General features: G+C 40.2%; 1 protein-coding gene across 1 annotated transcript in view; it reads left to right on the top strand.

Moving 5' to 3' along the window:
* The window catches only part of ADAMTSL1 (ADAMTS like 1), a 1,145,195-nt gene that overhangs the window by 1,060,265 nt on the left and 57,668 nt on the right, over positions 1-27,262 (top strand). The window lies entirely within an intron of this gene.

Genomic DNA, 27,262 nt, shown 5'->3' with positions numbered 1-27,262 from the left:
ATGAGCATCCTGAGACAGACTTTGCCAGGACACCCCCCATGCTAGGAATACAGGTAACATTCCTGAAAACAGAGAAGAATCTGCACTGTCTTTGAAAACATATACAGTTTTAAAAAGGATTTTGTCTACCATCTGCTGTTCCCTACCCACCTGAGCCTATGAAATCACATTTTAGAAAGTGGATCAGGCCAGAGCTAGGTTAGGCCAAAGGAAAAAATGATGATAACAATAATTGTACTCCTATTCTAGAAACATAACCTAGTCACATGTCTGTATCTGTTTGAAAGTTCAAGCTCTCTTTTATCCTTCACCTCTAACACGTTATCTCTGAGAGGTAAAGACAAGTCTCATTCCAAAACCATCTTTCTGTCAAGCATCTTTTTATGTGAAAATCCATTATGATTATGGAATTCTCCATTTCTCTGGTGGCAGTGTCTGCTCAGAAATAATGAGCTCCCTATAACGTTTGTTGCCAAGGAGATAAGACCAAGAATTCATTCAAGGCCCCTTCTGGAGCATGGCAGGGACTCTTGTATCTAATGTGTGATGCTTTGAAATGGTATCAAGAGCGATAAGACAGCACAAGACTGTGTCTGTTGTCCTGCCAGCTTCCTGAGCCCAAAAAAAGAATTAGGCGCAGAAGAAAATGACTACAGTGTTCCTATATGCATAGTAAACACTGCACCTCCTCTTAATTCTTCTCCTTGTAATCCTGCTGTTTTCGACTTTAATGAATTTTTGCAGCATCTCAGATCCTTGCTGAAAACCACAGTTCAGACTGACTCATCATTAGGAGTTTGGAAATGCCTAACAGGGAGATACAAAATGCCTGGAGACTCTGCTGAATATTTATCTTTCTTTTTTATTTTTTTTAATTATAAAAGTATTATAACATATTTACAGGATGAATATTTATCTGTTAAGCACACTAAAAACATTCCTAAAATGGTGTGATTGCAGTGAGAAAAAATATTACACAAAGTTAAATTAGAGGTAAAATAAAACGAAGGGTTTTTCTGGTGGCTCAGAGGCTGAAGAATCTGCCTGCAATGCAGGAAACCCGGGTTTCATCCCTGGGTAGTGAAAATCCCCTGGAGATGCGATGGCAACTCACCCCAATATTCTTGCCTGGAGAATGCCATGGACAGAGAAGCCTGGTGGTCACATGGGTTCACACAGAGGCGGACATGACTGAGTGACTAACACTTTCACTTCACTTTCAAAGTCAAACAAAATGTGTTAAACTTTACAGAGCTTTAAATATGAACTTTTTATATCTTAAAACTACCAACAAATACATCCTATTCCATGACTCTTTTTTCCTGTGTGAGGGTTTTTTTAATTAATTTTTATTGGAGTATAGTTGTTTTACAGTGTTGTTAGTTTCCACTGTCCAGCTCAGTGAATCAGCCATGCATATACTTTTCATATGTCCTGGGCCTTCTGGGCCTCCTTCTCATTCAGGTCACCACAGAGCATTGAGTCGAGTTCCCTGTGCTATAGTAGGTGCTCGTTAGTTATATATTTCATGTATAGTATCAATAGTGTATACGTGTCAATCCCAATCTTCCCTTTCCTCCCACCACCAGCCCCTCTTCCGTGACTTTTGAAAGATTTTCCCTCCTTTCTCCACCTAGTTTCTCTTCTGAAAATGGGTCCTCTCTCATCATTAAATACCACAGACAACTCAAAGTCTGCAACATAGTATCTTTGTTTTATTCAAATGCTGATGATTTCTTCTCAAGTCTTAAAAAAATTAAAATCTGATTAAACATGTATAAAATGAAACTCTAACAAGCTCATTTTCTGAGTTACCAATAATTTTGCTGCTTTGAAGGCTCACATTTATCAATTCCCAATGCTCTAAACCCTAAGGTCTTGGTGGATAAAGCAGGTTTTTCTCTCTCCTCTCCCATGGTGTTTTATTTCTTGATTTGGTATAACAATTTCTTTTGTCATTGTTGTTTAGTCCCTAAGTCACGTCCAACTTTTTTGCAGCCCCATAGACTGTAGCCCACCAGGCTTTTCTATCCATGGGATTTCCCAGGCGAGAATACTGGAGTGGGTTGCCATTTCCTTCTCTATCTTTTTTCATTACCGTACTTTTATTTTGAAATAATCTCAACTTTATGAAAAAAGTTGGAAGTGCCATACAAAGAACTCTTTCTACCTGATCCATCTAGGAGTGAGTTGATGACATGATACCCATCACCAGTGTATATTTCCTTCAAGTTTTGCCAGTTGTCCCGATAATGTCTCTAATAGTGAAAGCATCCAGTCCCTAATTACACACTGCCTTTAGCTGTCATGTCTCTTAAGTCTTTTTCAGTCTGAAAAAGTTCCTCAAGCTACCCTTGACTTTCACGACCTTAACCATTCTAAAGATTATGGGCCTGTTGTTTTAAAATATGGTCCTCAATTGGCATTTGTCTCATGTTTCCTTAACGACTATATTCAACTTGGGCGTCTTTGGCAGGAACAGCACAGAAGTGATGCTGATTTCTTGCTGCCCCAGTCACATGACCATGGTTGCTGCTGTACCATTACAGCTGATATTAGTTCCAGTTGCTTGATTAAGGTGGTATCTGCCAAGCTTTTCCATCATAAAGTTACTCTTTTCCCTTGTAATGAATATTTTGTGAAAGGGTGCTTGGAGACTATGGTGAATACTTTATTTCTCACTGAACTTACAGTGTGTTCATTTATTTATCTGCATGCACTCATGGATTGCTGTCATATCCAATGGGCTATAATCTATTGATATCCTTTTACTATTTCGATGTAAAAAAATTTTTTTTCCAGATTCGGTCCTTTAAGATGACTCCTATGTCCTTTGGCATCTCCATATCATTCTTTTGAGAACTTCATTGCTTTCTGGCCTAATAATATATTCCGGACTCACCTTGAACTTTCCCTGCCCCAGTCTTAGAGAATAGTATTTAGGAACGAAGATTCCAAGGTCAGATCTGTTTATTGTTATTGGAGCTTCACTACACTCAAGCCCTCTCAGTGCACAGAAGTAAAGAATATTTTAGTATGGATTTGCATACACACATGCTCACCCTATATTTCTGTATTTATCTATACATTGGACCCATGAGTCCTTTCTTGTATTGCCAATTCTTTTCTGACACCACACGGTTTATTCTGGCTTTTACCCTTTCCATATTTGTAAATCTCTGGCTCTTAATGTGTTTACTTATTTAATCAAGCCCTTTCTATATAACCAGTCTCCTATCACCACTGACTTGAACTCCACACACTGTTGTTGTGAGAATTTCTAAAGAGCAACCAAATTGCTTTCAGACTTAGAAGCTAAAAAATGAAACAGGTGGAAAGCAAGAGTGCCCAGCCTTTACACTTCATGCTACAGGAAGGCTCAGCTTGACCAGGTTCCTGGGCTACCCTCTAAAAGGCCACTTGTGTTCAGTCCAATCTGACTCTTTGCAGCCGCATGGACTGTAGCCTGACAGGCTCCTCTGTCCATGGCATTTCCCAGGCAAGAATACTGGAGTGGATTGCCATTCCCACCTCCAGGGGATCTTCCCAACCCAGGGATCAAACCCACGTCTCCTGCATTGATAGGCAGATTCTTTAACACTGTGCCACCAGGGAAGCCTATCTACCCTCTAAGTTCAGTTTAGTCGCTTAGTCATGTCCGACTCTTTGTGACCCCATGGACTGCAGCACGCCAGGCCTACCTGTCCATCACCAACTCCGGGAGTTTACTCAAACTCATGTCCATTGAGTCGGTGATACCATCCAACCATCTCATCCTCTGTCGTCCCCTTCTCCTCCTGCCCTCAATCTTTCCCAACATCAGGGTCTTTGCAAACGAGTCAGCTCTTTGCATTGGGTGGCCAAAGTATTGGAGTTTCAGCCTCAACATCAGTCCTTCCAATGAATATCCAGGACTGATCTCCTTTAGGATGGACTGGTTAGATCTCCTTGTAGTCCAAGGGACTCTCAAGAGTCTTCTCCAACACCACAGTTCAAAAGTATCAATTCTTCAGCATTCAGCTTACTTTAGTTCAAAAGCATCAATTCTTCAGCATTCAGCTTTCTTTACAGTCCAACTCTCACATCCATACATGACCACTGGAAAAACCATAGCTTTGACTAGACGGACCTTTGTTGACAAAGTAATGTCTCTGCTTTTTAATATGCTGTCTAGGTTGGTCATAACTTTTCTTCCAAGGAGTAAGCGTCTTTTAATTTCATAGCTGCAGTCACCATCTGCTGTGATTTTGGAGCCCCAAAAAATAAAGTCAGCCACTGTTTCCACTGTTTCCCCATCTATTTGCCATGAAGTGATGGGACCAGATGCCATGATCTTCGTTTTCTGAATGTTGAGCTTTAAGACAACTTTTTCACTCTCCTCTTTCACTTTCATCATGAGGCTGTTTAGTTCTTCTTCACTTTCTGCCATAAGGGTGGTGTCATCTGCATATCTGAGGTTATTGATACTTCTCCCAGCAACCTTGATTCCAGCTTGTGCTTCCTCCAGCCCAGCATTTCTCATGATATACTCTCTATATAAGTTAAATAAGCAGGATGACAATATACAGCCTTGACGTACTCCTTTTCCTATTTGGAACCAGTCTGTTGTTCCATGTCCAGTTCTAACTGTTGCTTCCTGACCTGCATACAGATTTCTCAGGAGGCAGGTCAGGTGGTCTGATATTCCCATCTCTTGAAGAATTTTCCACAGTTTGTTGTGATCCACACAATCAAAGGCTTTGGTGTAGTCAATAAAGCAGAAGTAGATGTTTTTCTGGAACTCCCTTGGTTTTTTGACAATCCAGCGGATGTTGGCAATTTGATCTCTGGTTCCTCTGTGCCTTTTCTAAAACCAGCTTGATCATCTGGAAGTTCATGGTTCACGTATTGCTGAAGCCTGGCTTGGAGAATTTTGAGCATTACTTTACTAGCGTGTGAGATGAGTGCAATTGTGTGGTAGTTTGAGCATTCTTTGGCATTGCCTTTCTTTAGGATTGGAATGAAAACTAACCTTTTCCAGTCCTGTGGCCACTGATGAGTTTTCCAAATTTGTTGGCATATTGAGTGCAGCACTTTCACACCATCATCTTTCAGGATTTGAAATAGCTCAACTGGAATTCCATCACCTCCACTAGCTTAGTGATGCTTCCTAAGACCCACTTGACTTCACATTCCAGGATGTCTGGCTCTAGGTGAGTGATCACACCATCGTGATTATCTGGGTCATGAATATCTTTTCTGTACAGTTCTTCTGTGTATTCTTGCTGCCTCTTCTTAATATCTTCTGCTTCTGTTAGAAGCATACCATTTCTTCCATACCATTTCTGTCCTTTGGTATCTCTAATTTTCTTGAAGAGATCTCTAGTCTGTCCCATTCTATTACTTTCCTCTATTTCTTTGCATTGATCACTGAGGAAGGCTTTCTTATCTCTCCTTGCTATTCTTTGGAACTCTGCATTCAAACGGGTATATCTTTCCTTTTCTCCTTTGTTCTTTGCTTTTCTTCTTTTTACAGCTATTTTTAAGGCCTCAGACAGCCATTTTGCTTTTTTGCATTTCTTTTTCTTGGGGATGGTCTTGCTCCCTGTCTCCTATACAGTGTCACAAAACTCCATCCATAGTTCATCAGGAACTCTATCAGATCTAGTCCCTTAAATCTATTTGTCACTTCCACTGTATAATCGTAAGGGATTTGATTTAGGTCATACCTGAATGGCCTCGTGATTTTCCCTATTTTCTTCAATTTCAGTCGGAATTTGTCAACAAGGAGCTCATGATCTGAGCCACAGTCAGCTCCCAGTCTTGTTTTTGCTGACTGTATACAGCTTCTCCATCTTTGGCTGCAAAGAATATAATCAATCTGATTACCGCTCATGGGTCTACCCTCTAAGCCAGGAATCAAATATAATTTGCCCAGAGAATGCTATTATTTTCATGTTTCTGACTTTGAATGAGAGAATGCTATCACTGAGACCCTTCTCCCTCCTGTTCTCTAGCTCACAAGTTCATAACCTGGGGTCCATGTACTCTGGGGACTCTATAAGCCCCCAGCATATGTGCAAAATGTGCTTCTCCCTGGTGACAGATCACAGCTTTCTTGAGATTCTTAGAGAGATCTGTGACCCAGGAACATTAACTATTTGCTGTACATCCAAAGGTTCAAAACGGATTCCATCTTACTAATAATCAAAGCAAATAAAAAAGATTTGATAGGAAATTGGTAAAGATGAAAAATATTTATAAAATCTGTATTAGTTTTTTATTGCTGCTGTAACAAAGTACCACAAATTGAGTGGCTTAAAACACCACAAATTTATTTTTACAGTCAAGGAAGTCAGAAGTCTAAAGGAGTCAAGGTCGGTCAAGTGAGTTTCTTCTGGAGACTCTAGGGGGAAAGCCATTTTCTTGCCTTTTGCAGCTTCCAGAGCCACCCGCATCCTTTGCTCCTTCTTCTGTCTTCAAGACCAACAACTGCTATCTTCACATCTCTCTCTGATTCTGATCCTCTATTCTCCCAATTGTTAGGACCCTTGTGATTACATTGGGCCTACCTTTATTGGACAATCAAGGACAGTCTCCCATCTCACCATCCTTTCTTATCACATCTGCAAAGTCTCTTTTGCCATGTAAGGTAACAGATTCATAGGTTTCAGGGATTACAATGTGGACATCTTTAAGAGGCTATTCATTATTCTTCCTACCAACCACAATAGCCAAGAATTGGTTGACATGTACTATCATGCATTTTTACCTAAAACATGAATTAGTATAACATTTCTGGAGGGCAACTTGGCAATATATATATATTTTTTAATTTTATTGAAGTATAGTTGATTTACAATGCTGTGTCAGGTTCAGGTATACAGAAGGATTCAGAACAGGAGAGAAAAGGGTCTCAGTGACAGCATATCTATCTCTCTATATATATCGATTGTCACCGAATACTGAGTGGAGTTCCTTGTGCTATATAGTCCATCCTTGTTAGTCATCTAGCTTGTATGTAGTGTGCGCGTATGTTCATCTCAAGCTCCTGATTCATCCCCCTCCCTCGCATTTCCCCTTTGGTAACCATTGTTTTCTGTCAGACTGTTTCTGTTTTGTAAATAAGTTCAGGTTTTTATCAGGTTTTTTAAAAAAAGGCTTGACAGCTAAATTCCCTGTCCTTTGAGTTTCCACATGTAAGCGCTATCATATGATACTGTCTTTCTCTGCCTGACTCCCTTCATTTAGTATGACAGTTTCTAGGTCTATCCGTGCTGCTGCCAGTGACACTGTTTCATTCTTTCTTGTGGCTGAGTAATATTCCATTGTCTGTACGCACCACATCTGCTTTACACATTCCTCTCTTGATGGATATTTAGGTTGTTTCCATGTCTTGGCTATTTGTACCAATATTTTTAAATGATACTCATTAGCCCAGTGATACCACTTCAGTAATGTAACCTAAGGAGATTTTTGGATACAGAAATGTATATACTAAAAAAATGTCACCATACCATAATTTATAATGATGAAAAACTGAAACAATACAATCATTTATAAATAGAGAATTAAACAAACAAAAGTTCTGATACATTCATGTATAGAATCTTAAGCAGCGATTTAAAAGCATAATATATTTCCATTCATTAATGAGACTGGCCAAAATTTATCGGTCTATCCAGTGATATGTGCATGTAATTTGGAAGCAACATTCATAATGGTTAAGATTTTTTAATATTTATACTTTACTGAGCTTTTAATCTATAATGAACATGCATTGGTATTTTTTTAAGACAAGTTGAGCCTATTAAAAGGCAAAGAGGTGCTGGATTTATCTCCCTTCTCTTATGAAAATGGCATTTGTCTTTGGAGGTAAAAACACATCTTGCACAGGCATTTAGTGATTTTATTAGACTTTGTGTTCTCAGTGTACAGAAACTGTAACGATCTCTTACCCTAGACCAGGGGTTGGCCCTTGGACCTAGTCTAGTCACCACTTGTCTGTAAAGCTTCATCTGTGCACAGCCATACCCATTTCATGGATATATTGTCTCTGACTGCTTTCAAGTTACAGTGGCAGAGTTGAGTAGTTGTGACAGAGACCATATGGCCCACAATGCCTAAAATACTTACTCTGTGACCTTTCACTAAAAAAGTTTGCCAACTCCTGCTCTAGGCTTCCTTACTGACAGCAATGGCAAAATCTTTCTACTGCTTCATTTTTAAACAAATTTGTGTTTATTTATTTATTTGGCTGTGCTGGGTCTTTGCTGCTGCACAGGCCTTTCTGTGGTTGTGGCAGGCAGGGGCTCCTCTCTGGGTGTGCTGCACAGGCTTCTCATTCCAGCGGCTTCTCTTGTTGTGGGGCACAGAGCGTTTGGACCTCAGTAGTCGCAGCACTGGGCTCAGTGGTTGTGGTGCATGGGCTTAGTTGCCCCATGGCATATGGGATCTTTCTGGACCAGGAATCAAACCCATGTCTCCTGCATTGGCAAGCTGATTCTTTACCACTGAACCACCAGGGAAGCCCTTCTATGGCTTCATTTTTAAGAAATTTTTTGTCAAGGAGTTAGACAGCAGTATGTGAGCACCTTACTGTAAGCACTCGTATTCCTGCTACCCCTCCAAAGTCAGAAATGCATTTTAGGGGGAAGAAACCTCCTTACTTTAGGAAAAAGTTGTCTTTCCTTGTCTATTTTCTGGGGTTCCCAGTTTTAGTTTTCCAAAAAGCTCTAGGAGCAAACCTCTTGTGGAATGCTAATTGCACATTGTAAAATAGAGTACAGGTTACTGCATGTGGTACAAAACCCACCCCACCACTGAGCACCCTTGCTCTGCCCAAGCCTGGACATCAAGGCTTTCATCTCTGATGACCCTGGAATGCCTTGGAGAAGTTTAGTGAGAACATCAGCTCTCCCTTCCATCAGTTGTCATGAGGTTAGGTAAATGACCCTGTTTAAAAATGCATTTTCCTTTCTAGATCCTCTACCTTCCCCCAGTGTGAGTGTTCTGGAGAATGGGGAAGCCCCCCAAAAAGAATAAATTTGAGCAAGAAGTGATCTGTTCCCAACAGAACACCATGTGTTCTACCTCACCCGTTCAGGCCTAGATTGGCCCTGAATCCCGGGTTTCCTAAGGAAATTGCATTGGTTTTGGGGGGTTTCAAAAACCAGATGATTCTTCCAAAGATCCAAATTGGCCCCAGAGGTCTGAACCATACTCCTCCCTTACACCTTTATGGAGCCCACTAAATGTTCCAAAGGAAGTCTCCAGATATACATAGAACCAAAGCACTGAGAACCAAATGCAGAGAGGATTAGGATCCAAAGCAAGTCAATATAGGAATGTTCCAAAGCAAAGAGGAAGCATTCGGGTGGCTACTCTCTCTTTAGATGCAAGTGACATTGCTATCATGGCTTTTCCTGTTAGGATAGTAGGTTTCTGATCTCTCCTTCAGAGGACACCTCTGTTTATGGGCCCTTGACAAACCACACACTCTTCAGGCTCGCCTGCCAAAGGCCAGACATCACCCGCTAGAACCTACGATTACCTCAGCCAGCAGCATCCTCACTGACACTCAGCAACAACACCTGGCCTCACTCTTCCTGTCCGTGGCTCAAGTCCCTACTTCAGCTTGCCTGCTTCACCCCCACCTTATTCACTTCTCTCACGCTGTTTATTATTTTCTTTGCTAAGCTGAGAAGTTTCTGGAGCCTTGACACCCAGGAGACGTATATGGGGATAATAAATTCAGGAGAGGTCTCTGTGCTCGCCCAGCCGCCCCACCCCTGCCACTGGCCCTGGAATTCCTTGTCAGCAGTTGCTCCTTCCTATGACTTGCCGCTGAACTCTGCAGCATGCCCCAGTGAGGCCTCTCAGGATACCTGCTATGAATATTAGCCATTCTTCATCTCCACTGCTGTTCTGTGGCTTTGTTTCAACAGAAGAGAGCTGAAATGGGGTGTGTACAAGGCCATGAGCGAAGGCTCTCTTTCTTTTTTTTTTTTTTTGGAGTGTGTGGGGTTTTATTTCTTTTCAAAGGCTCTGGCCCATAAACAGAGCCAAACCTAGGCTGAGTTCATGAAGGCATGTTGGCTCTGAGCTGCCGCTGGCTTTGTTTTTTTTTCCCCCAGCCTAATCTGGATATTTTCTAGCTTGCCTGCCATTGGCTGGAGTGAGGGGGTGAGTCGGTTATATTACTTCAGGGAAGAGAATAAATATTCATAGAGTCCACAACTTTTACTCTGAAACTGTCCTTCTCACAACAGTAGCACCTTGATAACACAGAGCAATTCTTCAAAGTCCTGAAACATTGTCCCATTTTGGACCAAATGTGAACCATCAGTCTCCTTATTTACAGAATCTAGATTCAGTGGGTGTCATCAATAAACATACACAGAGAGGGGAGTTGTCTTAGAACCGTCCTTGGAAGTATGGTATGACCCAAGTATGAGCCACGTTCTAGGGTTCATTCAACGGTCATCATATCAGTAGATTGAAACTCCTTCCTCAACCCCAGGTAGCCTGCAGTCAGGCCTCCTCTGGGGTCATCCCAGTCTTCCTTCCTGCAGGCCAGGTAGCACCTGCCAGCAGCCTGAGGGTAGATACAACCAGGGACTTATAAACCCAGAAATCTGAAACTTTAAAAAAAAAAAAAAAATGTTGCTGTATTTTTAAAGGTGTTTTTTATGCCAAAAGCCTGCTGGCAGAGGAGGACACCTGGGAACTCTGTGTATTATGCACTTGAGATAGCCTCAATCCCAGTGAACCCTGCTGAAAATTTAAAAGAAACTGGGCCAGTTTCCCAGAGCCCCCTGGTGCCTGCCCCCACGGTGGCCCAGGCAACCCTGGAGAAACACGTGGCTCAGCACTGGCAGACTCAGACCACACAATCATACTTTCTCAGCCAAGACTGTACATACATGCACATCCTAAGAGGCACCTTGGCTTCCTTACCTCTAAGAGAATGACCAGGTCCTAAGGTATGGATGAGGGCAGTGACCAAGCAATAAGCAAATCGTTTTGGAGAAGGCAGGGCCTTCCTCAAGTAATTAATCTGGATGGTGCTGCTTTTCACGCTGAGGCATATAATAGGTTCTTCTACCAGATGCCCAGGGACCATGGAGACATTAGCATGCCCCCTGCCAATGGAAACCCAAAGCTTGCCCTAAGGGTAAAAAAGATATTTGGGGAATGGAAAATGGGCTTGTATTTTTCCTTTTTTCCAGGAATGTTTTAATGTTCGTTTTCTTTGGGCAAATGTACATGGGAACAGTCTTGGCCTGGTTACTTGACCAGCTTATTGGGAGGTCCTAGAAATCAGAATGAAAATTGAAGTCGCTTGTCTTCTCCCACAGCCTTCTGGGGTCCAGCTGACAAATGGGGAGTAAGGAAGGGAGCTTTTTTGCAACGTGAATTAATTATGTTTCAGCCTGCTGCCCACTCCCATTCATTCAGTGGGAGCTGCTTCAGAGACCAGCTCTGTCACCCAGTGGGGACACCACACCTGAAAGGAGAGGGAGCCAGGAAATGCAGTGAGGCCCACCCCACCCCCCCATACCACGCACAGAACGGAGATCCGCCATCAGTGGTAAATGGCTGAGTGAGCGTTTTCCAGTGGTGCAAAATTAGATTAAGGAAAGGACTCCCAGACTGGCTCCACCACGTGCCAAGTTTCATCCCAGCACACATCATTTCTATAGTTAAAGTTTTAACTCGGCGAAAAACTACAGGATTATTACGGAAATGCTGACAGGCGTGGAGCCAGCCTGTGAAGTCATAATGCCACGTCTCTAATATTTTTACACAGCATGTCCTAATCTGCCACAGCTTTCTTCTCCTTTAGATGGAAATCCAGTAAATGAAAATTCCTCGAGCACTGCTTCCCTCTCCTCCTCCTTTAGGTGGTGTAGCCCCATTTTCCAGCCATTCTTCCTTGGAAACCTCTCTCAGTCCATTTACATCTTCTGTATAATCAGTGCGTCAAGCTCAGCTGCCTTTTTCTGAGCTGTTCGGCTGTGTGGGGAGAAGAGGCGGGAGAATATTCAAGTCTGAACTCTTGCCTTCTGCTCATTAGGGCTAAGAACTCATGAAAATAAACTCCGGATGTGTAACTCACATAAGTGACAGGCAGCTAATGAAGGCCTGGGTCGGCTTGAGCTATCCTACACGGAGGTCCACAAATCAAGCTGCTTGCAGACCAGAAATCCTGTTGATTTTCAGCCCTTCCACAGAAAGGTCCAGTGAGTGATGACCATCATGAGTTCAGAGCTTCTTTCTAGACAGGAGACTCAAAGGCAACCCTGTCCCACCTCCTGTAAGGTGAGCCAGGCTCTTTCACAGAGGGTGCAAGGAGGCTGAGGTCAGGGGCCACCAGGCCTCCTGGTTTTCCATCCCCCCTGTTTCCCTCACCTGTTGAACTCAAGCTGTTTTCCTGAGCGAGGCTATTTTAGTTCCAGAAACTCTTGTGAAATAGGAGACAATGGTGAGAAAAGTCAGTGAGGTCAATTTGACTTAATCGGGGATATTAATGCATGGCAGCTGACAGCTACACAGACTCCCAGCTGATACAATTTCATATATAATTTGATTTCTTATTGCACACATCTCCCCCGTTCTACACTTTTATCCCTCTCCTATTAATGTGGTTGGGGAAAAAAAAGAAAAGTAGGTGAAGCTAGGAAGAAAACCCTCACACATATGTGAATCCCACCGGGCTCTGGCTCAGCGTGGACCTGCAGCAGGCTCAGGAATGGAGGCCTGAACACCGTATTCTCTTTCTCTGGTTAAGAAGGATTGATAGGGGCTTCCTGTTGCCAGAACTCTCAGGATTCAGGCAGCTTTCCCAAGCACAGCTTCCTCCTCAGCCACCTACCCAACCCAAGACCTGTACAAACTGAGGTCTGCAGAGAGCAAGCACTGTCCATCCCTGGTGATGGACCATTTCCTGGGCTGGACATTGAGGTTGGGAGGATGGAAATGGTCAGTGTTCATGTAGCTGGGAGGGAAGCAGAAGAAGAGATGCCAGCCCCTGTGGAAGATGCTGTTAATGTGCCCATGAAAGCCAAAGGGGAGGAGGCATGGCTCCTAATCGAGCCTCTCTAGAGCTGGGGAGTGCAGTTGCACGCCGTCTTCCGTGTCCTTGCAGATGTCACCCAGAGAGATTGCTCACTTTCAAAGAATGATTGATACTCCTCTTACTTTAACAAATGAGAAATGTCCGTGACAGAAAGGAACCCCTGTGACAAGCCAGGTTTTCTCATTAGCCGTGAAACATGGATAATTACTCACTGGGAACATACACAGTGGGAATTCATGTGAGATTCCTTCCTTTGACTCTTGCTGCTGGCAAACCTCAGAGACCGCTGTGTACACACAGAGACAAGCACATAAATGTGTACGTAAAAGCACAGGGGCCTGCACTCCATGTGTGCTGAGAGGATACCGACCCTGAATACAAAGGAAGTTTTTAAGGAGTTATGTGTTTGGTTAAAAGCATTGAAAGACAGATATGTGATGGAAAAGACAGGTGACCTGCAATATGAGTCATTCACTTTAGTTATAATTAGTTTATTTTGGTCTTTACTTTCCCTTTCCTAATGAAAGTAGACTTTCCTAAGAGCATTTTCAATCCAAGAGGAGTAGTTACACACACTCTCTGTGGTCAGTGTCCAGATGTGAAGGGAAGTAGAACACCCTATCTAGCAGATAGAGACTGCCTCAGCAAGGAAAGAATATTTAGGACTGTTGTAATTAGGATATACATTTAGCAACCTACAGCAAAGATCCAGCTGATACAATACAAAGAGAACAAGAGAGGAATATAATCCTATCTCACATAGAAGTTCCCAGGCATTGTGTGGCAAGTTACCATGTCACCTAGTGACCCAGGCCAAAATAAAAATCACTTTAAATCCTGTTGCTCTACCATCCTGGAATGTTGCCTTCATTGACCTAAGCCAGCCAGTTCACTCCACGTACATGCTGTCAACAGTAGGATGGAGGAAGGGGTAAGAAAGGCAGATCTTTTCTTTGACAACCATGTTCCAGAAGGTGTACATATCACTTTCCTTCTCATGTCACTGAATGGAATAACATGGCCCACATTTTATTTCAGGGATGGTGGGAAATGTCTCTCTTCCATGCAGCTACGGCCCTACCTAGAAACCAGGGGTTCATTTACACGAAGGAGGAAAGGGCAGAAATGAGGGGATAACTAGCCATTTCTGCCATAGAAGGCAACCACACTGAAGTTGTTGCAGTCAAGTGTGACACAAGCACAGGGAAAGTGATCTCTGACTTCAAGGGAGGTAAATGAATGAAGGAATGAATGAAACTACTGGCAGGAAGGTTTTCTTTTGTACATAAGTATAGTTGACTTTTAGTGTGTGTTAATGCTGTACAGCAAAGTGATTCAATTACACACACACACACACACACACACACACATTCTTTTTCACTATGGTTTATCATAGGATATTGAATTTAGTTCTTGTCCTGTACAGTAGGATCTTGTTATTTATCCATGTCAGCTAACCCCAACCTCCCACTCCATCTGTTCCTCATAGCAACCACCAGTGTGTTCTCTGTCCACGTTTCTGTTTCATAGATAGGTTCATTTATATTGATTTTAGATTCCACATATAAGTGACATCCTATAGAAATTCTTTCTCTTTCTGACTTACTTCACTTGGTATGATAATCTCTAGGTCCATCCATGTTGTTTCAAATGACATCATTTCATTCATTTTTATGGCTGAGTCCTTTGTATATATGTACCACATATTCTTTATCCATTCATCTGTCAATGGACATTTAGGTTTTTTCCATGTCTTAGCTATCAGGAATAGTGCTGCTATGAACATTGGGGTGCATGTATCTATTTGAATTATAGTTTTGTCCAGATATAGGCCCAGGAGTGGGATTGCTAGATCATATGGTAATTCTATTTTTAGTTTTCTGAGGAACCTCCATACTGTTTTCCACAGTGGCTGCACACCAAAAGAATAGGAGGGTTCCCTTTTCTCCACACTCTCTCCAGCATTTGTAACTTTTTGTAGACTTTTTAATGATGGTCATTCTGACTAGTGTAAAACCTCACTGTAGTTTTGATTTGCATTTCTCTAATATTTAGCGATGTTGAGCATCTTTTCAAGTGCCTATTGGCCATCTATATGTATTCTTTGGAGAAATGTCTATTTAGGGCTTCTGCCCATTTTTGGATTAGGTTTTTGTTTTTTGTTGTTGAGTTGTATGAGCAATTTATGTATTTTAGAAATTAAACCTATGTCAGTTACATCATTTGCAAATATTTTCTCCTATAGGTTGTTTTTTCGTTTTCTTTTATCATTGCCTTTGCTGTGCAAGAGCTTCTAAGTTTACTAGGTCCCATTTGTTTATTTTTGTTTTTTATTTCTATTGCCTTGGGAGACTGATGTAAGAAAACATTTGTGTGATTTATGTCAGAGAATGTTTTGCCTATGTTCTCTTCTGGGAGTTTTATGCGATCACATCTAATGTTTGTCTTTAAGCCATTTTGAGTTAATTTTTGTGTAGGGTGTGGGGGTGTTCTGACTTCACTGATCTACATGTGGCTGTCCTGCTTTCCCAACACCACTTCATCAAGAGACTATCTTTCCTCCATTATATATTCTTGCCTCCTTCATGGAAGATTGACTGTAGGTGTGACTATATGAAAAGCAATATTTTTTAACACTGAGCCATTTCTGATGATCAATAATTTCATGTTTTTTTCTCTTTTTTATGGGTAATGTCATAGATATACAAAGTAAACAGAGCAGCATAATGAACCCCACCCACTTATCACCCAGCTCCAACAAACAATATCCTGCCATTCCTGTTTTGTTTTTACTTCCATGAACTTCGCACCACTCCCATACGTACTCATTTTCTTTTAGGCAAAATTTACATTTATTAAAATGCACAAATTTTAGCCATACAATTTTAGCAGATATACCTGTATAACCACATCCTTGACTAATATATGTTTGACCACTTGATTTTTTTTTTCAGTCTTTTTTCTCTCTCTGCTTCATTCTGGCTAATTTCTATTACTACATCTTCAATTATCACAAATCTTTTTTCCAAAATATTTAATCTTCTAATCCTGACTAGTGAATTTTTCGTTTTATAAAATATGCTTCATTTCTAGAGGTATATTTAATTCTTTTTAAAACTTCCATTTTCTTACTATGTATATATTTTCCTTTAAATATTTAATACCCTGCTTTAATATCTTTGTCTACTAATTTCATCATCCCTGTTGTTTCTAGACCTGTTCCCACTGAATGATTTTTATCTTGATTATGGGTCACATTTTCCTGCTTCTTGACTTATCAAGTAATATTTGATTGAAAGCTACACAATGTAAATTTTATACCAAGTGTTTAGATTTTGTTGTACTCTAGTAATTGTTGGATTTTCTTCTCTTAAGCAGTTAAGTTATTCAGTTTAATCTGATCTTTTTGAAGTTTGTTCTGAAGTTTGATTAATAGCTAGTCTACAGTAGGCTTTACCCTGGGGCTTTTCTGGGGTCTCTATTGAGTTCCTCTCATGGTGAACAAGGATGCTGCACTCTGGCTGGTCAGAACTTAAAGCCCTTCTAGCCCTTCTGGAACTTTGGGAAATGGTAAATTCACAGCTCCCTGATTGATCTTTGGTCAGTGTAGAGTTTCACTCTATAGGTGCATACATCTTTATTTGGGCAAAGACTCAAAATGAATGTATGCATATTTCTGGAGCTCTTTTTCTACATAACACTCTCATTTCCAGAATTCTGCTCAACTTCCAGATGCCTCAACCTCACTGAACTCTGTTTTTTGTCTCATTCCTTAGTCCAGATTGTCATGCTCTACCTGGGATAGTCCTTCGATATGGGTTGAATTGTAGCCCCTCAAAAGTTGCTGAAATCTCTAATCCTCAGTACCTGTGAATGTGACCTTATTTGGAAATAGAGTCTGGGCAGACGATCAAGTTAAAATGGTGTCATTAGGATAGGCCCTAATCTAATTTGACTGGTGTCATTATGAAGTGAAGAAGTGAAGTGAAGTCGCTCAGTCGTGTCCGACTCTTTGCGACTCCATGGACTTTAGCCTACCAGGCTCCTCCGTCCATGGGATTCTCCAGGCAAGAATACTAGAATGGGTTGCCATTTCCTTCTCCAGGGGATCTTCCCGATCCAGGGATCAAACCCGGGTCTCCCGTATTGCAGGCAGACGCTTTAAGCTCTGAGCCACCAAAAGGAGAAAAATTGTACACAGAGACAGGCATGCACTCAAGGGAGAAATCCATGCACACATGAATGAAGAGATTGGAGTGACGTATCTACAAGCCAAGGGACACCAAAGATTGCCAGGAAACCACCAGAAGCTAAAACAGACAGAACAGACTAGCCCCTCACAGCCCTCAGAAGGAACTGACACTGTTGACATTTTGATCTCAAACTTCTAGACTCCAGAACTGTGAGACAATAAAATTGTGTCATTTAAGTCTACTAGTCTGTGATACTTTGTTCTGGCAACCCTAGGAAATGATTACATACTCCCTACCCTGCAGCTCAGAATGTCCCTGCAAGCAGGAAGGCAGGGAATTCACTGGTTTCACTAATCTATTTCTTTTCTTTCAGGAATCACAGCCAACTACCATCTGTTATCTAATGTCCAAAAACAGTAGCTTCATACATTTTTGTCAGTTTTCTAGGTGTTTATGGCAAGAGAATAAACCCAGTTCTTATTATTCCATCATGCTTTCAATATTTTTTTTAATATACTAATTTCATCACTTTGAGTATTATGTTTCTAGGTGGTTTGTTAACCTTATTGAAACTTTATGGGTCTCTAAGTTTGGGAGGTTTGTTATTTTTATTTCATCTAATACGTTTGTCTCATTTTTTTCTTTTCTTATTGGGCTTCAGTTACACATATACTAGACTTCTTTTCCCATAGGTCAATGGAGCTCTGGGTTTTTTTTTTTTTTTTCCTTCTTTTTTCCCTCTGTTTTTCATGTTGGATAATTTCAGCTGAACTATCTTCATGTTCATTGACACTTTCTCCTGCCATCTCCAATTTTCTGTTAGGCCCATCAGATGAAATATCATTTCATTTTTTTGTTTCAGCTCTAGAATTAGTTTTCATAGTGTCTACTTCTTTACTGAGTTACTCCATCTTTTCATTATTATGAGCAGACTTTCCTCTAAGTCCTTAAGCGTATTTATAATCATTGCTTTAAAGTCACTCTCCACTCATTTCAATGCTTGCATCATCTCAGGATTGGTTTCTCTTGATTGTTATTTTTCTTGAGTATGGGTTACATTTTTATCTCACCTAGTGGTTTTTAATTGTAAAATGAAAATTATAGATGATATACTAGAAAGACTTTGGATTCTGTTATATTCTTCTGAAGAGTGTTTGGTTTTGTTCTAAAAGACAGCTAAATTGGCTGGACTCAACCTCTGTCTTCCCTGCAGTGGGAACTGAATTCTCTCTGATGTCAGCTTATAGCTGCTGCCCTCTTGCTGGGATCCTCTGGGGTCTGCTAAAAAGAATTTGGACAGGATTTATGCAAATTTTAAGGTTTATCTTAAAGGATTTTACTGCTTAACTTTCCAGCTATTCTAACAGCCCCCAGACACTATCCTCTGACATCTCAAGACAATAAAGCTATACGTTTTCCAGCAACCTTGGTCATATGGGGTTTGAGGAATTTCCTCAGCAAAAAGCCATTGATAGCAAATCACTCCTGTTGCAGTTCCTGGGTTTCTAGGATAGACTCCTCTTCTGTTTCTGCCACTGCTTTTGATTACTCCTCAGTGCTTTACAGGAGTTGTTGTTTTGTGTATTTTATTGTTGTTTAAGTTTTAAGATAGTCCAACCGTGTTATTCACCATTTTTTGGATGCTACAATCCCTAGTCAATCCCTTGTTTTGAGAGTTTTCTGGCCAAGATCTATCCCATTCCTGTTTTGCAACATTTTAAGCATTCTCATTCACCCTCTCTCTTCTTTAATCCTTTATCTTCTTAATAACACAGTTGTTGGTATACTTCAAAAGATTCAAGGCCCAGAAGTAAATACTGTCTTTAAAAAATATGTGTACATAGCACTGAATGGGATGTTTTGACTTTGCAGAGCACTTTTATTTCCAATTGCACTAACTTGGAATTCCTGATCATTATTAAAACATGAGTTGGAATGAAGTTTATCTTTTTGTTACCTGGGCTCAGAGAATAGAGAGTGGTTGTGGAAAGAATATGTTTCGTTTGTTATTTTCATTAAAAAAAAAATGAAATCGCTCATTCATTCCACAAACTCTTGTATAACTCAGTTATTTGCTAGTAATTTGTTTCTTTAATCCCTTTCCTTTCTGGATTCCCATGACATCACATGGTCTCAATTTTCCTCCTATCTCATAGACCCCTTAAATGCCTCCTCTCCTTCAATCAGTGAACATTAGAGAACATTAGAGTTCTTCCACTGTCTTCTCCTGAGACCTGGCCTCTTTTCACTGAAGACTTCTTCCACACATCTATGAGACTGGTTCCCAAAATATGTCTTCAGTTTTTGCTGCTAACTTTCATTTTAATCATATCAATGGATTTTTCCATCCTTTGATTCTGTCACAACCTTTAAAGTCAATATGCTTAAAATTGAATGTATCCATCACTGGGGTGGAAATAAGGAATAGCTTCTTTTCCTGATTTACTTGCTTCTGTTAACAATCCCACTAGTGTTCCAGTCTCTTCAGCTTCTCTTCTTTGTCTCCACCCACTTCTACCCACATCCTGTCAGAGCTACCTTTGCAAATATGTCTCATTTCTTGTATGTCTCATATCCTGTATTCTTTCTCTCAAGCCAGTACATCTGGCTTAAGAACCACCTTAGTGATTCTTCTAAAGCCAGCCTAGATCACCCCTCTCTTCAGAAACCTGCAGGGGTTCTCAAAAGACCATATTTTGTCCTTTAAGATCCTCTCTATTGCAACTCTTACCACCATGCCAGCATCATCTTTGCTCCCCATGTTCCAATCAAGTCAACTTAGTTTTTTCTCTAAGACACATCACCAGTTTTTTCATCTTTGTACCCTTGCTCATACTGTATCTTCTAGACTGCACTCCTCTTCTAGTAGTATCCATGATCTCCATTTTTCTTAATCCTCAATAATCTCCATATATAACTTCCCTTCCAGGAGCCTTTCATCAGCATAGTTCAATTTTACTACATATTGATCTAAACAATATAGATTGACTAATTCTTCTCTGCCCTTTACACTGGTATATCTGAGAAGAGGAGTGAGAACAATGAGTTTGAGATGATATTGAGAGCCTAAAAGCACCTTAAAATCCTCTAACTCACTGGTTACCAATAAAAGAATCTTCTTATGCAGAAGTCCAATATATTAATTCTGCTGTAATTGAAATGAGGATAAAGGCCCCAAAACCCCATCTAGAGAACCCAGATTCCCTATCAAATTTCCCCAACCCTGTCCCCCTCCCCAGTACCTCTGCAAAACCTTAGGGCGCCAAGGAACATCAATTTTCAAAGTATTGATTAAATCAAAAGCTCTCATTTATAGATTAGAAAACAGAAACCAGAGAACCTTACCAAAATCTAGAGTTCTCTTTTGAGAGTCACGTATCTATGTAACTAAATGTGAAAGTAACAAAAATGCTTTTCCTTTCAAAACTTCCTACAAAACAGATCTTCACCCTGATAGATTTCAGAGTGAGAGGCATTACTGTGAACGTAGCTTCTCAAATACTCAATGTTTTAGTCACTGCTCCTCAAGAGTCTTTCTCACGTTCAGTTTCAAAAATTCCACATCCATGGCAGCCCTCATGCTCACCAGGAGCACCAAGCTGGTAGGCCCTAGAAACAGGTCCAACATGCAGGACTCTGATGGGCTAAGAGAGATAGCCTGGCTGTACAGTCTAACCTCTGATTACAGGAAACAAAAATGATTTTAAATGTAATTGTTATGCAAATATACCACTTCAGTTCAGTTTACTTCAGTCGCTCAATCGTGACCCACTCTTTGCAACCCCATGAATCACAGCATGCCAGGCCTCCCTGTCCATCACCAACTTCTGGAGTTCACTTAAACTCATGTCCATCGAGTCGGTGATGCCATCCAGCCATCTCATCCTCTGTCGTCCCCTTCTCCTACAGCCCCCAATCCCTCCCAGCATCAGGGTCTTTTCCAGTGAGTCAGCTCTTCGCATGAGGTAGACAAAGTATTGGAGTTTCAGCTTCAGCATCACTCCTTCCAATGAACATCCAGGACTGATCTCCTTTAGGATGGACTGGTTGGATCTTCTTGCAGTCCAAGAGACTCTCAAGAGCCTTCTCCAACACCACAGTTCAAAAGTATCAATTCTTTGGTGCTCAGCCTTCTTTACAGTCCAACTCTCACATCCATACATGACCACTGGAAAAACCATAGCCTTGACTAGATGGACCTTTGTTGGCAAAGTAATATCTCTGCTTTTGAATATGCTATCTAGGTTGGTCATAACTTTCCTTCCAAGGAGTAAGCGTCTTTTAATTTCATGGCTGCAGTCACCATCTGCAGTGATTTTGGAGCCCCAAAAAATAAAGTCTGACAGTTTCCCCATCTATTTCCCATGAAGTGATGGGACCAGATGCCATGATCTTCATTTTCTGAATGTTGAGCTTTAAGCCAACTTTTTCACTCTCCTCTTTCACTTTCTTTTTTTTTTTAATTTTATTTTATTTTTAAACTTTACATAATTGTATTAGTTTTGCCAAATATCAAAATGAATCCACCACAGGTATACATGTGTTCCCCATCCTGAACCCTCCTCCCTCCCCATTCCATCCCTCTGGGTCGTCCCAGTGCACCAGCCCCAAGCATCCAGTATCGTGCATCGAACCTGGACTGGCAACTCGTTTCATGCATGATATTTTACATGTTTCAATGCCATTCTCCCAAATCTTCCCACCCTCTCCCTCTCTCACAGAGTCCATAAGACTGTACTATATATCAGTGTCTCTTTTGCTGTCTCATACACAGGGTTATTGTTACCATCTTTCTCAATTCCATATATATGCATTAGTATACTGTATTGGTGTTTTTCTTTCTGGCTTACTTCACTCTGTATAATAGGCTCCAGTTTCATCCACCTCATTAGAACTGATTCAAATGTATTCTTTTTAATGGCTGAGTAATACTCCATTGTGTATATGTACCACAGCTTTCTTATCCATTCATCTGCTGATGGACATCTAGGTTGCTTCCATGTCCTGGCTATTATAAACAGTGCTGCGATGAACATTGGGGTACACGTGTCTCTCTCCCTTCTGGTTTCCTCAGTGTGTATGCCCAGCACTGGGATTGCTGGATCATAAAGCAGTTCTATTTCCAGGTTTTTAAGGAATCTGCACACTGTTCTCCATAGTGGCTGTACTAGTTTGCATTCCCACCAACAGTGTAAGAGGGTTCCCTTTTCTCCACACCCTCTCCAGCATTTATTGCTTGTAGACTTTTGGATTGCAGCCATTCTGACTGGTGTGAAATGGTACCTCATAGTGGTTTTGATTTGCATTTCTCTGATAATGAGTGATGTTGAGCATCTTTTCATGTGTTTGTTAGCCATCTGTATGTCTTCTTTGGAGAAATGTCTATTTAGTTCTTTGGCCCATTTTTTGATTGGGTCATTTATTTTTCTGGAGTTGAGCTGTAGGAGTTGCTTGTATATTCTCGAGATTAGTTGTTTGTCAGTTGCTTCATTTGCTATTATCTTTTCCCATTCTGAAGGCTGTCTTTTCACCTTGCTAATAGTTTCCTTTGATGTGCAGAAGCTTTTAAGGTTAATTAGGTCCCATTTGTTTATTTTTGCTTTTATTTCCAATATTCTGGGAGGTGGGTCATAGAGGATCCTGCTGTGATGTATGTCAGAGAGTGTTTTGCCTATGTTCTCCTCTAGGAGTTTTATAGTTTCTGGTCTTACGTTTAGATCTTTAATCCATTTTGAGTTTATTTTTGTGTATGGTGTTAGAAAGTGTTCTAGTTTCATTCTTTTACAAGTGGTTGACCAGATTTCCCAGCACCACTTGTTAAAGAGATTGTCTTTAATCCATTGTATATTCTTGCCTCCTTTGTCAAAGATAAGGTGTCCATATGTGCATTGATTTATCTCTTGACTTTCTATTTTGTTCCATTGATCTATATTTCTGTCTTTGTGCCAGTACCATACTGTCTTGATAACTGTGGCTTTGTAGTAGAGCCTGAAGTCAGGTAGGTTGATTCCTCCAGTTCCATTCTTCTTTCTCAAGATCGCTTTGGCTATTCGAGGTTTTTTGTATTTCCATACAAATTGTGAAATTATTTGTTCTAGCTCTGTGAAGAATGCTGTTGGTAGCTTGATAGGGATTGCATTGAATCTATAGATTGCTTTGGGTAGTATACTCATTTTCACTATATTGATTCTTCCAATCCATGAACATGGTATATTTCTCCATCTGTTAGTGTCCTCTTTGATTTCTTTCACCAGTGTTTTATAGTTTTCTATATATAGGTCTTTAGTTTCTTTAGGTAGATATATTCCTAAGTATTTTATTCTTTCCATTGCAATGGTGAATGGAATTGTTTCCTTAATTTCTCTTTCTGTTTTCTCATTATTAGTGTATAGGAATGCAAGGGATTTCTGGGTGTTGATTTTATATCCTGCAACTTTACTATAGTCATTGATTAGTTCTAGTAATTTTCTGGTGGAGTCTTTAGGGTTTTCTATGTAGAGGATCATGTCATCTGCAAACAGTGAGAGCTTTACTTCTTCTTTTCCAATTTGGATTCCTTTTATTTCTTTTTCTGCTCTGATTGCTGTGGCCAAAACTTCCAAAACTATGTTGAATAGTAATGGTGAAAGTGGGCACCCTTGTCTTGTTCCTGACTTTAGAGGAAATGCTTTCAATTTTTCACCATTGAGGATAATGTTTGCTGTGTTTGTCATATATAGCTTTGATTATGTTGAGGTATGTTCCTTCTATTCCTGCTTTCTGGAGAGTTTTTATCATAAATGGATGTTGAATTTTGTCAAAGGCTTTCTCTGCATCTATTGAGATAATCATATGGTTTTTATTTTTCAATTTGTTAATGTGGTGTATTACATTGATTGATTTGTGGATATTGAAGAATCCTTGCATCCCTGGGATAAAGCCCACTTGGTCATGGTGTATGATCTTTTTAATGTGTTGTTGGATTCTGATTGCTAGAATTTTGTTAAGGATTTTTGCATCTATGTTCATCAGTGATATTGGCCTGTAGTTTTCTTTTTTGTGGGATCTTTGTCAGGTTTTGGTATTAGGGTGATGGTGGCCTCATAGAATGAGTTTGGAAGTTTACCATCCTCTGCAATTTTCTGGAAGAGTTTGAGCAGGATAGGTGTTAGCTCTTCTCTAAATTTTTGGTAGAATTCAGCTGTGAAACCGTCTGGTCCTGGGCTTTTGTTTGCTGGAAGATTTTTGATTACAGTTTCAATTTCCGTGCTTGTGATGGGTCTGTTAAGATTTTCTATTTCTTCCTGGTCGAGTTTTGGAAAGTTGTACTTTTCTAAGAATTTGTCCATTTCTTCCACGTTGTCCATTTTATTGGCATATAATTGTTGATAGTACTCTCTTATGATCCTTTGTATTTCTGTGTTGTCTGTTGTGATCTCTCCATTTTCATTTCTAATTTTATTGATTTGATTTTTCTCCCTTTGTTTCTTGATGAGTCTGGCTAATGGTTTGTCAATTTTATTTATCCTTTCAAAAAACCAGCTTTTGGTTTTGTTGATTTTTGCTATGATCTCTTTTGTTTCTTTTGCATTTATTTCTGCTCTAAGTTTTAATATTTCTTTCCTTCTACTAACCCTGGGGTTCTTCATTTCTTCCTTTTCTAGTTGCTTTAGGTGTAGAGTTAGGTTATTTATTTGACTTTTTTCTTGTTTCTTGAGGTGTGCCTGTATTGCTATGAACTTTCCCCTTAGGACTGCTTTTACCGTGTCCCACAGGTTTTGGGTTGTTGTGTTTTCATTTTCATTCGTTTCTATGCAAATTTTGATTTCTTTTTTGATTTCTTCTGTGATTTGTTGGTTATTCAGCAGCATGTTGTTCAGCCTCCATATGTTGGAATTTTTAATAGTTTTTCTCTTGTAATTGAGATCTAATCTTACTACATTGTGGTCAGAAAAGATGCTTGGAATGATTTCTATTTTTTTGAATTTACCAAGGCTAGCTTTATGGCCCAGGATGTGATCTATCCTGGAGAAGGTTCCATGTGCGCTTGAGAAGAAGGTGAAATTCATTGTTTTGGGATGAAATGTCCTATAGATATCAATTAGGTCTAACTGGTCTATTGTATCGTTTAAAGTTTGTGTTTCCTTGTTAATTTTCTGTTTAGTTGATCTATCCATAGGGTATTAAAGTCTCCCACTATTATTGTGTTGTTGTTAATTTCTCCTTTCATAGTTGTTAGCATTTGTCTTACATACTGTGGTGCTCCCGTGTTGGGTGCATATATATTTATAATTGTTATATCTTCTTCTTGGATTGATCCTTTGATCATTATGTAGTGACCTTCTTTGTCTCTTTTCACAGTCTTTGTTTTAAAGTCTATTTTATCTGATATGAGTATTGCTACTCCTGCTTTCTTTTGGTCCCTATTTGCATGGAAAATCTTTTTCCAGCCCTTCACTTTCAGTCTGTATGTGTCCCCTGTTTTGAGGTGGGTCTCTTGTAGACAACATATATAGGGATCTTGTTTTTGTATCCATTCAGCCAGTCTTTGTCTTTTGGTTGGGGCATTCAACCCATTTACGTTTAAGGTAATTACTGATAAGTATGATCCCGTTGCCATTTACTTTATTGTTTTGGGTTCGAATTTATACACCGTTTTTGTGTTTCCTGTCTAGAGAATATCCTTTAGTATTTGTTGGAGAGTTGGTTTGGTGGTGCAGAATTCTCTCAGCTTTTGCTTGTCTGAAAAGCTTTTGATTTCTCCTTCATACTTGAATGAGATCCTTGCTGGGTACAATAATCTGGGCTGTAGGTTATTTTCTTTCATCATTTTAAGTATGTCTTGCCATTCCCTCCTGGCTTGAAGAGTTTCTATTGAAAGATCAGCTGTTATCCTTATGGGTATTCCCTTGTGTGTTATTTGTTGTTTTTCCCTTGCTGCTTTTAATATTTGTTCTTTGTGTTTGATCTTTGTTAATTTGATTAATATGTGTCTTGGGGTGTTTTGCCTTGGGTTTATCCTGTTTGGGACTCTCTGGGTTTCTTGGACTTGGGTGATTATTTCCTTCCCCATTTTAGGGAAGTTTTCAACTATTATCTCCTCAAGTATTTTCTCATGGTCTTTCTTTTTGTCTTCTTCTTCTGGGACCCCTATGATTCGAATGTTGTAGTGTTTAATATTGTCCTGGAGGTCTCTGAGATTGTCCTCATTTCTTTTAATTCGTTTTTCTTTTATCCTCTCTGATTCATTTATTTCTACCATTCTATCTTCTAATTCACTAATCCTATCTTCTGCCTCTGTTATTCTACTATTTGTTGCCTCCAGAGTGTTTTTAATTTCACTTATTGCATTATTCATTATATATTGACTCTTTTTTATTTCTTCTAAGTCCTTGTTAAACCTTTCTTGCATCTTCTCAATTCTTGCCTCCAGGCTATTTATCTGTGATTCCATTTTAATTTCAAGATTTTGGATCAATTTCACTATCATTATTCGGAATTCTTTATCAGGTAGATTCCCTATCTCTTCCTCTTTTGTTTGGTTTGGTGGGCATTTATCCTGTTCCTTTATCTGCTGGCTATTCCTCTGTCTCTTCATCTTGTTTAAATTGCTGAGTTTGGGGTGTCCTTTCTGTATTCTGGCAGTTTGTGGAGTTCTCTTTATTGTGGCGTTTCCTCACTGTGTGTGGGTTTGTACAGGTGGCTTGTCAAGGTTTCCTGGTTAGGGAAGCTTGTGTCGATGTTCTGGTGGATGGAGCTGTATTTCTTCTCTCTGGAGTGTAATGAAATGTCCAGTAATGAGTTATGAGATGTCTATGGTTTTGGGGTGACTTTGAGCAGCCTGTATCTTGAAGCTCAGGGCTGTGTTCCTTTGTTGCTGGAGAATTTGCTTGGTATGTCTTGCCCTGGAACTTGTTGGCCCTTGTGTGGTGCTTGGTTTCAGTGTCGGTATGGAGGCGTTTGATGAGCTCCTGTCAATTAATGTTCCTTGGAGTCAGGAGTTCCCTGGAGTCAGAATTTGGACTTAAGC

Source organism: Bubalus kerabau, chromosome 4, assembly GCF_029407905.1.
Source record: "Bubalus kerabau isolate K-KA32 ecotype Philippines breed swamp buffalo chromosome 4, PCC_UOA_SB_1v2, whole genome shotgun sequence".
NCBI lineage: Eukaryota > Metazoa > Chordata > Mammalia > Artiodactyla > Bovidae > Bubalus > Bubalus kerabau.
Note: the sequence above shows the minus strand (reverse complement) of the source record. Positions and strands in the feature narration are given on the sequence as shown.